Consider the following 18472-nt stretch of genomic DNA (forward strand, 5'->3'; position numbering starts at 1 on the left):
GTGTGGCTCAGTGGAAAGAGCACAGGCTTTGGAGTCAGAGGTCATGGGTTCAAATCCCAGCTCCGCCAATTGTCAGCTGTGCGACTTTGGGCAAGTCACTTCACTTCTCTGGGCCTCAGTTACCTCATCTGTAAAATGGGGATTGACTGTGAGCTCCCCCCGCCCCCCCACCCCGTGAGACAACCTGATCACCTTGTAATCTCCCCAGTGCTTAGAACAGCACTTAATAAATGCCATCATTATTACTATTAGGTTGGACACAGTCCCTGTCCTGCAGGGGGCTCTCAGTCTCTAATCCTGCCTCTGCCACATGTCTGCTCTGTGACCTTGGGCAAGTCACTTAACTTTCCAAGGCCTTAGTTCCCTCATCTGTAAAATGAGGATTAAGACTGTGAGCCCCATAGGGGACAGGGACTGTGTTCAATCTGATTAACTGGTATGTACCCCAGTGCTTAGAACAGTGCTTGGCACATAACGCTTAACAAGTACCATTATTGTCATTATTATTAAGTAGGAGAGAGAACAGATATTTGACCCTTATTTTACAGTTGAGGAAACTGAGGCACAGAGAAGTTAAGTTCATTCAGTCATTCAATCGTATTTACTGAACGCTTACTGTGTGCAGAGCACTACACTAAGCCCTTGGGAGAGTACAATATAACAGTAAACAGGCACATTCCCTGCCCACAGTGAGCTCAGCTTGCTCCAGGTCACACTTCAAGCATTTGGCAGAGCCGAGATTAGTCCCTCTGGCTCCCAGGCCCACACTTTTTCCACTAGGCCATGCTGCTTCTTGCCCAACACATTACAGAAATAAGAGTCAGAAGCACCTTGGAAGACTGGTTCATGGAGTTACAGCCAGTGGGTTTAGGAGACTAAAAAGTACAATTGTATAGCTCTGGCATTCCTGTTCACTTGCACAACAGTTTCTGGGTTTTGCTTTTTTTTTTTTTTTGAGAAAAAAAATTGGCGGCTGAATAGTTTGACAACAGACTTAGAGGAAACAGCACCACTTACTGTAATATGATTTACATGTTTTTTAAGGTACTTAAAAAAGTAACAGTAGCATCAAAATAACAGTAATCAACTCTTAAACGATTAATGGGTCATGGATAATTAAAATCTAATGATCATCCATTAACACAATTTTAGCTAGCTTTTCCCCCCAAACCTTTTTTTTTTCTTTTCCATCAGAGCTGCTCATGAAAGCTGACTACTCAGGCAGAAAGGCATTCTATGAAACTTGTTTGTGGATCCCAACTGAATATACATCACATGCTTTGAATACAGTCAAATGCTATATTTAGTCCAGAATCTGAAATCAGCCTTCATATGTAAAGTCATATTTTCCTAGCCTGAGGTTTATTAAGTTATTGATCCGGTTATGGGAATACAAACTGACCAGTCTCAATGGAGACCCCAACTTGTGACGTGTGGGTGGCTCCGCCAATTGTCAGCTGTGTGACTTTGGGCAAGTCACTTAACTTCTCTGTGCCTCAGTTCCCTCATCTGTAAAATGGGGATTAAGACTGTGAGCCCCATGTGGGACAACCTGATTACCTTGTATCCCCCCCAGCGCTTAGAACAGTGCTTGACACATAGTAAGTGCTTAACAAATGCCATCATTATTATTATAAGACACAGTCCCTATCCCACGAGGGGTTCACATTCTAAGAGATAGAGCGTGTGACTTCTACCAATTTTACAAATGAAGAAACCAAAGCTCAGAGAGGTTGTGACCTGTCCAACATCACTCAGCAGGTCAGTGGCAGAGCTGACATTAGACCCCAGATCTCCTGACTCCCCAGCCTAGGTTCCCTCCATTATCAAATGATCAATCAATCAATGGCTTTTATTGAGTGCTTCTTGTGGGCAGAGCACTGTACTAAACATTTGGGACTGTCCAATAGAACAATAACAGACCCATTCCCTGCCCACAAAGAGCTTACAGTTTAGCTTAGAGGGAAGAGCATTAGGCCACACTACTCGAGTTTATCCCTTGGGTCTGGGTCCAGACCTAGACTGCAACTCAGTGATTTGCTCAGAAACAGCCTGATTTCAAGGAGAGCAAGAGGACAAAATTTCCATGTACGAGTGGAGTCACAAAGACACATACAGATCCTGCACACGCATGAAATATTGTGCATGTCAGCAGGGTTCCAGCTGCTTTAGTCACTTTACCCCTCCAAAGGCCCGAAATGGTGGGGAGTACGTGTCACCCCAGCCCAAGCCCATCTGCTTTTCCATGGCTAGGATAGGGCTCTACTGTAAGACCTAAAATTCTATTGCCATTGTGGCTAAATTGTTCTCACCAAGGCAGGGGCAGAACCGGATCTGGGTAAACAGGATGCCTTCCCCCTCTCCCCCCCGCCCCAACAACTCTAAATCTTCTGTGTGACCTTGGGCAAGTCACTTAACTTCTCTGTGCCTCAGTTCCCTTGTCTGTAAAACTGGATTAAGACCGTGAGCCCTATGTGGGACAGGGACTGTGTCCAAATTGATGATCTCATATCTACCCCAGCACTTAGAACAGTGCCTGGTACACAGTAAGTGCTTAATAAATACCACAATTTTTATTATTGTTATTCTAGACGGTGAGCCCATTGTTGGGTAGACACTGTCTCTATATATTGCCGACACACTTCCCAAGCGCTTAATACAGTGGTCTGCACACAGTAAGCGCTCAGTAAATACGACTGAATGAATATGTTGCCAATTTGTACTTCCCAAGCTCTTAGTACAGTGCTCTGCACACAGTAAGCACTCAATAAATACGATTGAATGAATGAATGATTGGCTACCCACCATAATCAATCCATCAATGGTATTTATTGAACACTTACTGTGTGCAGAGCACTGTAATAAGCGCAGGGAGAATACAACACAACAGAGTTGATAGACTCTTTCCTGCCTACTACTCATAGAATTGTTATATTCCCCAAAACAGTTGCCTGGAATGCCACACCACACAAGATATACGTTTACATTCCTAGGGAAAACACAATAACATCTCACTAATAATTTGCTTTGAAAGAGAGAGCATTTGCCTTCTCAATTCTCCATTGCAGAAGAAAGTTACCTCGCTGGCCAGGGAAGTGGAGGCATGACGTTCTTCAGGGCAAGAAGACTGACTTGTCCTGGGCCCTGGCTTAATTTAGAAGACAGAAAAAGAAGCATGCTCCTTAAGTTAGTGGATGAGGGGCAGGGAAAGAGAAAGAGAGAAAAAAAATGAAATGCTGTGACTTCCTTGCAAGGTAAGATCATAACTGAAGGAAACAAAACCCAAGAGGGGTAAATTGGAGAAGTGGTCAGAACGAACAGAATATAGTTCAAAAAGGAAACAAGCCTGGTAGAACACCTGGGCAGGGAAAAAAAAACAAAACACCCTTTAGCCCAAGTTTATAAGATAGGGAAGAACTAGCTGCTTGACTTTGGACAAGTCACTTCACTTCTTTGAACCTCAGTTTTCTCATCTGCAAAATGGGGATTCAATACCTGTTCTCCCTCCTACTTAGACTGTGAGCCCCATGTGGGAGGTGACTGTGTCCAACCTAATTAACTTGTATTTACCCCAGTACTTAGGATGGTGCTTGACACATAGTAAGCACTTAACAAATTAAAAAAAAAAAAGAGCTCAAGGGGTCATAATGGGCACCAAGTGATCAGAAGCCAAAAACTTCATCTTATAATTTGAAAAATAAAATTAATTCTGATATGAATAGGCATGTAGCATTTAGCAATTATATTCACCACAGCAGACCCCAACCTATAGCCTATCTATCTATATATATTTGTCAGTGTCCCCTGGATTTTTAATATTTGTTAGGTGCTTACTACATATTGAGCAGTATTCTAAGTGCTGGGGTAGATACAAGTTTATCAGGTTGGACACAGTCCTTGTCCCACATGGGGCTCACAGTCAAAGAAGGAGGGAGAGTATGGTTTAATCTCCATTTTATAGTTGAGGAAACAAAGGCACAGGAAAGTTAAGTTACTTGCCCAAGGTCACACAGCAGACAGTTGGCAGAGTGGGGATTAGAACCCAGGTCCTCTAACTCCTAGACCCTTGCTCTATCCACTAAGCTGTGCTGCTTATCTGTTAGAGTGAGCTTTTAGTGAAGCTCTAGTTCTAGTGAAGTTCTAGTGAACTTTTCCAATCAATAAATACCTTTACTGCTAATAAGCACGAAGAAGCAGAATGGTCCACTGGAAAGAGCATGGGTCTGGGTTTATAATCCCAGCTCTGCCAACTCTCTGCTGTGTGACCATGGGCAAGTCACTTCACTTCTCCGGGCCTCAGTTTCCTCAACTGTAAAATGGGGATTCAATACCTATTTAGACTGTGAGCCCCATGTGGGACAGGGACTGTGTCCAACCTGATGAACTTGTATCTACCCCAGTGCTTGGAATAGTGCTGAACACACAGTAAGTGCTTACCTAATGATGATAATAATAATAATAATGATACCCATTTGGTGTTGGCACGGAGAGCGCTAAACTAATGGCTTCACTCCCATAGATTTTGGGGTACTGAAGGCAGATCCCACCAAAAGGCAGCACGGTGACGCAGTGCTTGCGAGAGCTCATGGGGTGACTGTGCCACTGGAGTTCCAGAGCTCTGAATCTGAGGTCCACCCCCACCCCAACTTCTTGGCCAAATGGGTGGCTCCTCCTAATGGGATTTTGGGGAGTGGGTGAGAGGAACTGGGCCATCTCTCAGCCTGTTTCCCCAACTGCAGCTGCGACCACTGAAGGCAGCCCAGTTTGGCCACCTGGGCCACAGCGCACACACACCACAGTAGCCCCAGCACACCCAGCCAGGACCCAAAAAGCAGTAGTGGAAGAGAAACACCTGTGAGAACCATTTCCTTCCTCTTCCTCCCATGCCATTTTCTCTCCCCTTCTTTTTTCCTCTCCTATTCTCTCTTCCTCCCCCTTTAATTCCCTCCCCCCGCCAAAAAACAAACAAACAAACCCTCCTCTGACTCCATCCCCAAATTTGCCCCCATTCTCGAAATGAAAAGTTGGCAGCCATGCTCGGCACAAGCTAAAACCTTAGTGGAATAGAGTATCCAATTCAGGACTCCTTAACTCTAAAAGGTTTGTGAAGACTTTGGAATGGAATTCAGATAAATATTAGACCATAATAAGCATCAGTGTAGGTCAGACAAATTGTCAAGACAGCCCAGTATTCTTAACTTCTCTTTGCCTCAGTTTCTTCATCTGCAAAATGGAGGTTAAATACCTGGGAGATTTTGTTGGTGGTGGTGGTGGTGGTTTTATTTTCACGGTATTTGTTAAGTGCTTACCATGTGCCAGGCACTGTACTAAGCCCTGGGGAAGATATACGATAATCAGATTGGACACAGTCCCTGTCCCACATGGGGTTCACAGCCTTAATCCCCATCTTCTAGACTGTGAGTCTGTTGTTGGGTAGGGACTGTCTCTATACATTGCCGATTTGTACTTCCCAAGCACTTAGTACTTAGCACTTTGTACAGTGCTCTGCACACACTAAATGCTCAATAAATACGATTGAATAAATGAATGAATTTTACATATGAGGTTTCTGAGACACAGAGAAGTTAAGTGACTTGCCCACAGTCAGACAGGAGGTAAATGGAAGACCTGGGATAAGAACCCAGGTCCTCTGACTCCCAGACCCATGCTCTTTCCACTAGGCCACACCACTTTTTTATGGTATTTAAGTGTTTACTATGTGCCAGGCACTGTTCTAAGTACTGAGGTAGCACACAATCCACATTTGACAGATGCGGTAACTGAGGCCCAGAGAAATGAAGTAACTTGTCCAAGGTCACACAGCAGACAAGTGGCAGAGTTGGAGTAAGAACCCAGGTCCTTCTGACTCCCAGGCCTGTGCTCTATCCATTAGGCATGCTGCTTCTCCTTCCCTCAGAGTGAAAGGCTTATATAGGGCAGGGCCTTTGTCCAATCTGATTATCTTCTATCTACCCCAGCACTTGGCACCTAGTAAGTGCTTATCAAATACCACAAGTATATTTTACATCTTCCTATGGGAGTGAATTCCACATGCTTCCTTACATCTCATGTGGATTATGGAAGGATTTTTTTTCATTTGTTTTGAACCACCTCCCATCAAGTTTTAATGGTGATTTCCTCATCCTGGCAGTGTGTGATTTGGTGAACAAAAATTCTGTGTTTGCCAGATCTACAGCCTTCATTATTTTATCAACCTAAAGTACGGGACATTCAGCCTTCATCTTTCCAGACAAGAACACCCTAATTTTTTCTGTCTATAATTAGAGGAGTGGCAAATAATGCTTGAGGAATGGGTAAAGGAATGGCAATTTCACAGAAGAACACTCAACCAGACAGTTTTCACTCTCAGACAGATTATGATGGTCAATTGCTCTGGAGGCAGGAATCAAGCACGGTAGCCTAATGGTACCTTGAGCTCAGGCCTGGGAGTCAGAGGACCTGGATTCTAATCCTGACACTGCCATTTATCTGCTGTGTGATCTTTTATGAACTTGGACAAGTCACAACTTCTCTGGGCTTCAGTTTCCTCATCTGCTCTCCTTTCTATTTAGACTGTGGGCCCCATGTGGAACAGAGACTAGGCCTATATGTCTACAGTTCCAGTGCTTAGAACAGTGCTTTGCACATAGTAAGCGCTTAACAAATGCTATTATTATTATTATTATTATTACAAACTCTGTTGCACTGTACTCTCCCAAGGGCTTAATACAGTGCTCTGCACACAGGAAGCACTCAATAAATACCGGTAATGACGATAATGCCTCATCTGATTGCCACTTATCTACCCTAACGCTTAGTACAATGCTTAGTGCACAGTGCTTAAAGACTATAATTAGTATTAAACTGAAGGAAGGATGACCCCCCCCCCGCCCCCCGCCCTTCTACCACACTAGACTTGACCTCTCCTCTGCAATCTCGCATCTCCTTTTGCCTCCCGGACATCAATCAAATCAATCATATTTATTGAGCACTTACTAAGTGCAGAGCACTGCACTAAGCACTTGGGAGAGTGTAATACATCAGAGTTGATGGAACTCAACCTGCCCACAATGAGCCTACAGTCTAGAGGAGGAGACAGACATTAAGGTAAATACATGAATTACGGCTATGTACATAAGGGCTGTGGGGCTGAGGGAGAGGTGAATAAAGGGAAAAAATCAGGCCTATGCAGAAGGGAGTGGAAAAAGAGGAAATAAGGGCTTAGTCCGGGAAGGCCTCTTGGAGGTGATGTGACTTCAATGCGGCTTTGAAGGTGGGGAGAGTAAACTGTCTGACGGATATGAAGAGGGAGGGCATTCCAGGCCAGAGACAGGATGTGGGTGAGATGGACGAGATGGAGGTACAGTGAGTAGGTTGGCACCAGAGGAGCCAAGTGTGCAGGCTGGGTTGTAGTCAGAGAGCAACGAGGTGAGGTGACTGCTTTAAAGTCAATGGTAAGGAGGTTCCATTTGATGTGGATTGTTCCGCACGCATCTCCCCATTTTCAAAATCAATCAATCAATCAATCGTATTTATTGGGCACTTACTGTATGCAGAGCACTGTACTAAGCGCTTGGGAAGTACAAGTTGGCAACATATAGAGACAGTCCCTACCCAACAGTGGGCTCACAGTCTAGAAGGGGGAGACAGAGAACAAAACCAAACATATTAACAAAATAAAATAAATAGAATAGATATGTACAAGTAAAATAGAGTAATAAATATGTACAAATCAATCAATCAATCAATCATATTTATTGAGTGCTTACTGTGTGCAGGGCACTGTACTAAGCACTTGGGAAATACAAGTTGGCAACATATAGAGACAGTCCCTACCCAACAGTGGGCTCACAGTCTAGAAGGGGGAGACAGAGAACAAAACCAAACATATTAACAAAATAAAATAAATAGAATAGATATGTACAAGTAAAATAGAGTTATAAATATGTACAAATCCATCAATCAATCAATCAATCATATTTATTGAGCGCTTACTGTGTGCAGGGCACTGTACTAAGCACTTGGGAAATACAAGTTGGCAACATATAGAGACAGTCCCTACCCAACAGTGGGCTCACAGTCTAGAAGGGGGAGACAGAGAACAAAACCACACATACTAACAAAATAAAATAAATAGAATAGATATGTACAAGCAAAATAAATAAATAAATAAATAGAGTAATAAATATGTACAAACATATATACATATATACAGGTGCTGTGGGGAAGGGAAGGAGGTAAAATGGGGGGGATGACGAAGGGAAAAGGAAGGAAGGGGCTCAGTCTGGGAAGGCCTCCTGGAGGAGGTGAGCTCTCAGTAGGGCCTTGAAGGGAGGAAGAGAGCTAGCTTGGCGGATGGGCAGAGGGAGGGCATTCCAGGCCCGGGGGATGACGTGGGCCGGGGGTCGACGGCGGGACAGGCGAGAACGAGGCACGGTGAGGAGATTAGCGGCAGAGGAGCGGAGGGTGCGGGCTGGGCTGTAGAAGGAGAGAAGGGAGGTGAGGTAGGAGGGGGCGAGGTGATGGAGAGCCTTGAAGCCGAGGGTGAGGAGTTTCTACCTGATGCGCAGATTGACTGGTAGCCACTGGAGATTTTTGAGGAGGGGAGTAACATGCCCAGAGCGTTTCTGGACAAAGACAACCCATGCAGCAGCATGAAGTATGGATTGAAGTGGGGAGAGACACGGGGATGGGAGATCGGAGAGAAGGCTGATGCAGTACAAACATATATACAGGTGCTGTGGGGAAGGGAAGGAGGTAAGATGGGGGGAATGGAGAGGGGTGCGAGGGGGAGAGGAAGGAGGGGGCTCAGTCTGGGAAGGCCTCCTGGAGGAGGTGAGCTCTCAGTAGGGCCTTGAAGGGAGGAAGAGAGCTAGCTTGGCGGATGGGCAGAGGGAGGGCATTCCAGGCCAGGGGGATGACGTGGGCCGGGGGTCGACGGCGGGACAGGCGAGAACGAGGCACGGTGAGGAGATTAGCGGCAGAGGAGCGGAGGGTGCGGGCTGGGCTGTAGAAGGAGAGAAGGGAGGTGAGGTAGGAGGGGGGCGAGGTGATGGAGAGCCTTGAAGCCGAGGGTGAGGAGTTTCTGCCTGATAAAACTTCCCTATCCCTCTCCGCATCAAGCAGAAAGCCCTGACCTGGCTTTAAGGCACACAATCGCCTCTCTCCCGACTACCTATCCTGAATTCTCCCAACACGACCCAGCCAGCACGCTTTGTTCCTCTAATGCCAACATTACTCGCTGTGCCTCACTCATCTCTCCCATCAACCTCTACCCCAGCTCAGAACAGTGCTTGGCACATAGTAAGTGCTGAACAATTACCATAATTATTCTTATTATTCTTACAACACAAGGCCTCCACAAAGCCACGGGTAGATTGCTTTGGCTCCACGTGGGCCTTATACTCTGAGCCTCAAGATGCCCTAGCTCCAGGCTGATTTTTGTATGCATTCGATCGTATTTATTCAATCGGATTTATTAAGCACTCACTGTGTGCACAGCACTGTACTAAGTGCTTGGGAAAGTCCCTGTCTCATATGCTGCTCCAGTGTGCGATAGGGTCACTGCTCCATGTTTGTCTGTCACCAGTCCTTTCTTCCCCCTAAATTCCCTTCTTGAAGTCCAGAGACCAGTTCCCACCTGGGCATTCTTTTCCAGTGCTTAGTACAGTGCTCTGCACAGACTAAGCACGTAAACGCTATTATTACTACTAAGTAGACATGACCCTTGCCCTCAAGGAGCTTCCAAGCTCTGCCTCTCCTTTCTATGACCAATTTGTTATGCTTCCACGGAAACCTGAGTCAGTGTTGTCTGACAAAGTCTAGGATCTCTCAGCCTGGCAACATGGGGAATGGCACTGACTGATCTGCAAGACGGCTTTAATTATATTTGTTCACTTTTTTTTTCCCCTGGTGCGAAAACAGGACGTTCTTATCAGAACAGCACTGCACATCCTGAAACCGAATACAAGGATTTTTCAAATGATTGGCATTAAAAAGAAAGAACACATTTACAAAATGTCCCGATGTCTCACACTTAGTCCCCACAACAACATGGATAGAGTCCTGGGAGTCAGAAGGTCAGGGGTTCTAATCCCAGCTCTGCCACTTGTCTGCTGTATGACCTTGGGCAAGCCACTTCACTTCTCTATGCCTCAATTACCTCATCTGTAAAATGGGGATTAAGAGTGTGAGCCCCGTGTGGGACAGAGAGTGCGTCTGAGCTGACTGTCTTGCATCAACCCCAGTGCTTGACACTTAGTAAGTGCTTTAACACAGAGTAAGTGCTTAACAAATACCATAATAATAATAATAAGGCTGAGTAGGAGGCCATAGTAAAAATGGTTAATTGGTCTACATCACACCCTATAGAGCATATAAGAACTAGACAGTGAAAGAGGGGGTAAGGTCGCTATAAAGCAGAGCAGGCCTATAAACATTCTACAGCATTCATTCATTCAGTAGCATTTTGAGCTCTTACTGTGTGCGGAGCACTGTACTAAGTGCTTGGGAGAGCACAGCAGATAATGGTTAACAGAATAAGGTAAAATGAATTTCTTTCTGCAAATGAGTTTGACAGAAAGACTTCTAGGAACCTACATCATCTACCTACCCTGGGCCTAATATAGAATCATTTGCTAAAAGCCAACATCTTTTTTTTTTAACTCTATTTCCTTTCATTATAAAAGCCATTACCAGACCATGGCCAACCAATACTTACTCTATTAGTAAGTAATAAGTATTACTTATTAGTAAGTGAAAACTCTAACTCTAAAGAGGACCACACTTTGAGATGCAATTGAAACCCGCTGATTTGTAAATTCCCAGTTCTAAAAGAAAACATGTCACTTTCCCAACAACGAAAATCCCAAAGCAGAAGCTTGGAGAAAATTAATCCTTTCACCCCAATAAAGATATTTTCATTTCTTGTACTTTGTAAGCTCGTTATGGGTGGGGGATGTGTCTGCCAAGGCTGTTGAATTGTACTCTCCCAAATTCTTAGTACAATGTTCTGCACACATTTTTATAAAGGATCTCCGAGGCTTGGTCAATATACTTGAAGTAATTTCACTCCTCCCTTCCCCTCCAATTCTCTTCTCCAAAAAGTGTAACCAGGAGCTTTTACGTTGTGAATATCAAAATCAGCCCAGCAATCACTTCTACTAGAACGGTCTCATTCTACCACTCCCGATTCTTTGTATTTCTCGTCTTGTGCTGATCTAAGGTCATTTGTACTGCCATCTTGTAACCAAACCTTTGTAGTGTATTCTCCCAAGCGCTTAGTATAGTGCCCTGCACACAGTAAGCGCTCAATAAATATGATTGATGGATTGACTACTGTAACTGAACAGAACAACCTGGCTAAAGGAAAGGAAAATTCTGGTCTCTCCCTGCACTTTTCTAAAAGTTGATTGGCAGGGGTGGGTGAAAGGAGAGGGAAGAGTGGGAAAAGCAGGAGACATCCCAGTCTTTCCAAATCAGTGTCCAGTACATAAGCGCTTAGTACACAGCACAGCACATAGTAAGTGCTGAACAAATGCCATAATTATTATTATTACCCTAAACAATCTATCAAGCATGTGGATCCCTGGAGAGGAGCTAACATTTGTTAGAAAAACAGTTTACATTTCACAGTACATACATATTTTTAATAGTTTTATGGTTTCGTTGTCCTCAAAAATGGCAAATGCAAGTCAGCTCTCTAATAATAATGATAGTATTTGTTAAGTGCTTATTATGTGCCAAGCACTGTTCTACGTGCTGGGGGAGATGCAAGGTCATCAGGTTGTCCCATGTGGGGCTCACAGTCTTAATCCCCATTTTACAGATGAGGTAACAGACACAGAGAAGTTAATGACTTGCCCAAAGTTACACAGCTGACAAATGGAAGAGTCGGGATTAGAACCCATGACTTCTGACTCCCAAGCCTGTGCTCTTTCCACTGAGTCATGCTGCTTCTCCCTACCTTTTACTATTAAATAATTGTACACGATACTAGGCACAGAGGCTATAGGGGCGTATGAAAGACCTCAGTTTTAATGAAATGCCCCTCCAAAGTTTAAACCTTTCAGCTTAATTTGACTGAAACGCACCTCTCATGGATACGAAATGCAATCCTGAACATGGTAAAAACCCTAAGAAAAACAAGTTAACGATCCGCACAAGTGTTCCACGCCTCGGAATGTAAAATGAAAATTGCCCCTGTCAAAGTCAATAAAGTGATAAAGACAGAACATCCCTTACCCTAGTAATGAAGCACCCAAAAAATCCTTAGAAATAATTGCTCCTTTTAGGCGGAGAATGCTGATATTTGACATCGATCAACCGCCTATCGCTGTTGCAAGTATAAAGGGAGAATCCAACAAGGAATATTTTGAAAGCTGGGAAATGATTCACCCTGATACCTGTACCAATTACTAACACAGACTAGTAAAACAGACCTCCATTCACACATCAAACTATCTAATGGTGGGGATCTCAGCTAGGGTAAAAACTGTTCAGCTAGGCCCAGGATGGTAACTACCATTATGTGCACATGAAGCAATCTGCACTAGGGCACTGGGCTTGAGAAACAGCTGCTTGCACGGCCTTGTGGATGGAGCACGGGGCTGGGAATCAGAGGACCTGGGTTCTAATCTGGACCCCGCTACTTGTCTGCTATGTGACCTTGGACAAGTCATTTAACCTCTGTGTCTGTAAAATGGAGATTAAGACTGTGAGTCCTATGTGGGACATGGACAGTGTTATTCATTCAATTCATTCCATGGTATTTATTGGAGAGAAGCAGTGTGGCTCGGTGGAAAGAGCCTGGGCTTGGGAGCCAGAGGTAATGGGCTCTGATCCTGGCCCCGCCACTTGTCAGCTGTGTGACTTTGGGCAAGTCACTTCACTTCTCTGTGCCTCAGTTATCTCATCTGTAAAATGGAGATTAAGACTGTGAGCCCAAGTGGGACAATCTGATCACCTTGTATAATGATAACAATGATGATGGCATTTATTAAGTGCTTACTATGAGCAAAGCACTGTTCTAAGAGCTGGGGAGGTTACAAGGTGATCTTGTATCCCGCCCCAGCACTTAGAACAGTGCTTTGCACCTAGTAAGTGCTTAACAAATGTCATCGTTATTACTATTGAGTGCTTACTCTGTGCAAAGTACTGTACTAAGCGCTTGGGAGGGTATGATATAACAATAAACAGACACACTCTCTGCCCACAAAGAGCTTACAGTCTAGAGGGGGAGACAGACATTAATATGAATAAATAAATTATTCATTCATTCAATCGTATTTATTGAGCGCTTACTGTGTGCAGAGCACTGTACTAAGCACTTGGGAAGTACAAGTTGGCAACATATAGAGGTGGTCCCTACCCAACAGCGGGCTCACAGTCTAGAAGGGGGAGACAGACAACAAAATAAAACATATTAACCAAATAAAATAAATAGAATAAATATGTACAAGTAAAATAAATGAAAATATGGAACGCTTCACAAATTTGCGTGTCATCCTTGCACAGGGGCCATGTTAATCTTCTCTGTATCGTTCCAATTTTAGTATATGTGCTGCCAAAGCGAGCAGATATGTACATAAGTAGCTGTTCAACCTGATCAGCTTGTATTTACCCAAGCGCCTAGTACAGTGCCTGACATATAGTTAGTTCTTAACAAATATCATTAAAAAAAAAAGACCCCAGTTGGCCAGCAACAGAGGATCGATTAACTACACCACATATAGAAATATCTCTTTGGACAGGCTAATCATCTATTAATGAAGACGCAGGAAACAGCACAGCCTAACAGAAAGAGCAGAGGCCTGGGAGTCAGAAGACCTGGGTTCTAATTCCAGCTCTGCCATTTGTCTGCTTTGTGATCGTGGACAAGTTACGTCACTTCTCTGTGACTCAGTTACCTCATCTGCAAAATGGGGATTAAGACTCTGAGCCTCAGGTGGGACATGGACTGTGTCTAACCTATCTTACCACATCTCTTAGTACAATGCCTGGCACCTAGTAAGCGTCTAACAAATACCATTAAAAAAATACAGCAGTCAAGCAAGTATAGGGAACTGTACCATTTCCCCCAACCCTCCACCTCTAGTTTTGCAAAGAAATAACAAACTAGATGTAAAATTAAAAAAAAAACCAAGGTGGCAGTAGACAGAGAGTCTGTACTCGCCTATTTGCAATTATTCAGGGTTAATTTATTTGTAGAGGAGCCACGATTTTGCTGTAAATATATCACTGTTTGTTAGCCTAGGAGCAGGATAAGTGAAACTCATTTTACAATTTAACTGCTTAGACAAGTTTGGTGAGTGAGGAGGCTAGAGTGAGTTTATCTACTATACAATGTCCATGTTTTCCCTGGTCCCAATTAGCCTGATAATTGAGTGCTGGCTGTGTATTACTTGCTGTTGCCTATCTTCTGCTGATTTGGGTTATTGCTGTTTCATTCTCACATTGCTTGCTTGTCAGTATGCATCTACTCAAAAACCTACTTCCTCATCTGCTTTCTGTTCTTATCCCCGCCAAAAAACACAACACCCCCCGCCCCCCCCCCCCCCAATTTCTGCTGGCTTCCTGAATGGTACATTCTTCGCAGAAAGAAAAAAAAATAGTTTCCCTGAAGCACCCTGAAATACTTACGTTGTCTAGTTTCATTTTACATATCACGAAGCAGATACTAAATTTCTGTTGACATCTGTTCAAAGAGCAGTGCAGAATCCCTGATTTGGCAGGGGGGAAAGGGGCAAGCGAGGAGTTTTAACTATGCTAATTTCCTGACAGAGAATATCTTAATAATCTCTAGACAGTAAGCTCGTCCTGTAGACTGTAGCTTGTCTACCAAATCTATTATAATGTACTCCACCAAGAGCTTAGTACGTAGCTTAGTGGCTAGAACATGGGCCTGGGAGTCAGTTGGACCTGGGTTGTAATCCCGGCTCCACCACATGTCTGCTGTGTGACCTTGGGCAAGTTACTTCACTTCTCTTGGCCTCGGTTCCCTCCTACAAAATGGGGATTAAGAGTGTGAGCCCCATGTGGGACAGGGACTATGTCTGACCTGATTAATTTGTATCTACCCCAGCGCTTAGAAGAGTGCTTGGCACATAGTAAGTGCTTAATGAGTACCTTAATTATTATTATTATTGTTACGGTGCACTGCACATGGTAAGCACTCAATAAATATGACATTGGTAAGAGTTATCTTTCAGAAAGGTTAGATGGGTCCAAACAAATACCAGTCATAATAAAGATGGTATAAGATAATTGAGTTTTACTAAACAGAGTGCCATGCTCTTTTTGCCCAAGTACAGCTTCTAATGAGATGAACTCCTCATACAGAAGAAAAAACACACCAAGGAGGCTCCTTGTTTCCATTTGCTATTCCTTACACTGGCAAAGAAATACAGTCACTATCATTCATCTGTTGGCAGAAAAGGAAGCAAATGATCCAAATCTACCTGCAAATACAGCCTTCGGTTTACTTTTAATGTGGAGCTCACTCACTGATGCCTTAATGAGTCAGCTGGGGTTAGTCCCTGAATTCAGAGTAAAAGAATTCTCCCATTAATCTAAGCTGACATTGGTATCATGGGAAAGGGTACATTTGAATGGAACTAGCTACATTTCTTCTTTCCCCACAAATCAAGGACTCCGAAACATTCCACCAAATGGTTCCCATCTATCTTTCTGCCCGCATCTCCTGCAACCAATCCATACTATTTATTGAGTGCTTACCGTGTGTACAGCACTATACTAAGCGCTCGGGAGCGTACAATATAACAGAGTTGGTAGACACAATCCCTGCCCACAGCAAGCTAGCTTATGCCTCTGCCCCTGCAAAATCACCGTCTTCTGCCAATGACTCTCTATTATTCCCCAGCTACACTGTAAACTCCTTGAAGACAGGGATCTGGCCTCCAACTTCATCTTGCACTTTTCCAAGCCTTATCACAGTGCTCTGCACACAATGAGAAGCAGCGTGGCCTAGGGGATGGAGAGTGGGCCTGAGAATCAGAAGGACCTGTGTTCTGATCCCCGCTCTGCCACTTGTCTGCTCTGTGACCCTGGGCAAGTCACTTAACTTCACTGGGCCTCCGTTAACTCATCTGAAAAATGGGGACTAAAACTGTGAGCCCTATGTGGGACGTGGACTGTGTCCAACCCAATTATCTTGAATCTACCCTAGCGCTTAGTACAGTGCTTGGCACATAGTAAATGCTTAACAAACACTCTTAATATTATTATTATACAATAGGCACTCAATAAATGATACTGATTGCTGGACTTCGTGGGCCGGGAACGTGTCTACCAGCTATTCTGAATTCTCCCGAGCTCTTAGTACAGTGCTCCACACACAGGAAACACTCAATAAATATCACTGACTGATTGACTGATTGATTGGCTGACTGATCGTGTCTGGAGCCATTCACCCTGCACGCACTTGAGAGTTGCCTTCCTTTCTGCTTCACCAAATCACCTTCTTCAAAAATCAATTGGAAACTCACCTCTCTCCTGCATGAAACAATTAATGCACTCCATGGTTGTTGCTAGGGAAATGGGGCTGGGTCTAAACTGATTGCATTGCGGCTACCCCACAGTTCAGTACAGTGCTTAGCGCATAATAAGTGCTTAAAACAATACCACCCTCATTATTATTAGCATCAGAGCAGTAGATGAGGGAGAAAGGGGAGAGGGAGATGCAGGGAAAAAAAAGCATTTCACCATTTTTACTAGATTAACCCAGGTTGGACCCATTCAATGCCATCACTTCAGAAACCCTTTACTACTCATATTTCTGCAATCCATCACTTATTCGGAGGGGCGGGGTGAGAATTCTGCCACCGCAAATGGACTAAATAAAAGTAATAACTATTATGGCACTTGTTAAAGCACTTATTATGTGCCAAGCACTGTTCTAAGCTCTGGGGTAGATACAAATTAGTCAGGTTGGACAGGGACTGTGTCACACTCTTAATACCCATTTTCCAGATGAGGTAGCTGAGGCCCAGAGAAGTAAAGTGACTTGCCCAAGGTCACACAGCAGACTTGTGGCAGAGCTGGGATTAGGGCCCATGACCTTCTGACTCCCAGGCCCGTGCGTTACCCATTAATCCATGCTGCTTCTTGATAGACTGCAAGAGCCAAAAGAACAGGGCTGGGTTTCCTTCTTTTTTAAGTCCCCACAGCAACCAGTATGCTTTGCACACTGGGAAAACTTAAATACCACCGATTTACTGATAGGGAATCAGGTAGTGAGAGGCAGACACCGAAACAGAGATGGACTCTAAACAGGACAAACCCATGAATGCAGCAAGGGTTTCCTAAGTGGAGGGATGGTCGTACATGGGACTTTTAGGCCAGACTCCCAATAATCCTAATAATAATCATGATATTTGTTCAGCATGTATTATGCACTGAGCACTGGGGTAGATACAATGCAGCACTCACCTGTACGGCTGGAATCTCATGCGAGCTCGTTGTGGGCAGGGAACCCTGTTGTATGCTCCCAAGTGCTTAGTACAGTGCTTTGCACAGTCAGTGCTCAATAAATACCATTGACTGATTGGCTGATGAGCAGAAGCGTCATCTTCAAAAATGAAGGACCAAAAACCACTTATACTTCTCTAGTAGAAGGTGACTGAACACTGTAAGCTCCTCGTGGGCGGGGAACAGGTCTACCAACTCTCCCAAATGTTTAGTACACTGCTCAGCACACAGTTTGCCCTCAATAAATACCACTGATTGACGTGTGAAGAAGTTTTATAACTGCCTTGAAGTTCTCCCTTCCAAAAGTTGGTACGATTCCAGCAATAATGAACACAACGCTTCAGAGGAATTCTTAGAAAGCAGGCCAGAGACACTGTGCTATAAAAGTTAAGCCACTGCTATGTGGCTCAAGATGCCAAGATAGGGTAACTGCAATTAAAATTCCTCCCAAACAGGAATGTTACGAACATAACAGCATTATTTGACTACTCTAAATTTTATTTTACCTATAGGTAAATTTAATTTCTGGAGTGAGCATTGCTCAGAGACCAATGGTGAAGAGGGGAAAGTTGTAGCCTATTGTTTTTGCAGAAGTGGTAGGGTGTGCCCTGAGCCATCTACACTCTCTTGCCTGGTCAGTCAATCATTAATATTTACTGAGCGCTTACTATGTGCTGAGCACTGTACTAAGCGTTCCCCCTTTGCCCAGCAATAGACACTGAGAGATAGCTGGTAGGGAGAATGGCTATATTCCATGGTCACAGAACAGACTATCTCTGAGCCTTCAACAGCAGCAACACACATGCTGTGCTCACACACAGTTTTTTTGTGTGGTATTTGTTAAGTGCTCACCATGTGCTAGGCACTGTACTGAGCGCTGGGGTAGATACAAGCTAATCATGTTAGACACAGTCCCTGTCCCACATGGGGCTCAGTTTTAATCCCCATTTGACAGGTGAGGTAACTGAGGTCCAGAGAAGTGAAG

General features: G+C 44.1%; 1 protein-coding gene and 1 non-coding gene across 2 annotated transcripts in view; both read right to left on the bottom strand.

The window, feature by feature from the left end:
• TNFAIP8 (TNF alpha induced protein 8) overlaps nt 1–18472 on the bottom strand; it is a 155574-nt gene that overhangs the window by 114703 nt on the left and 22399 nt on the right. The window lies entirely within an intron of this gene.
• Nucleotides 13471–13577, bottom strand: LOC119948286. Its single transcript, XR_005456693.1, has one exon. It is a non-coding gene; the product is annotated as a U6 spliceosomal RNA (small nuclear RNA).

Source organism: Tachyglossus aculeatus, chromosome X4 (assembly GCF_015852505.1).
Source record: "Tachyglossus aculeatus isolate mTacAcu1 chromosome X4, mTacAcu1.pri, whole genome shotgun sequence".
Classification (NCBI taxonomy): Eukaryota; Metazoa; Chordata; class Mammalia; order Monotremata; family Tachyglossidae; genus Tachyglossus; species Tachyglossus aculeatus.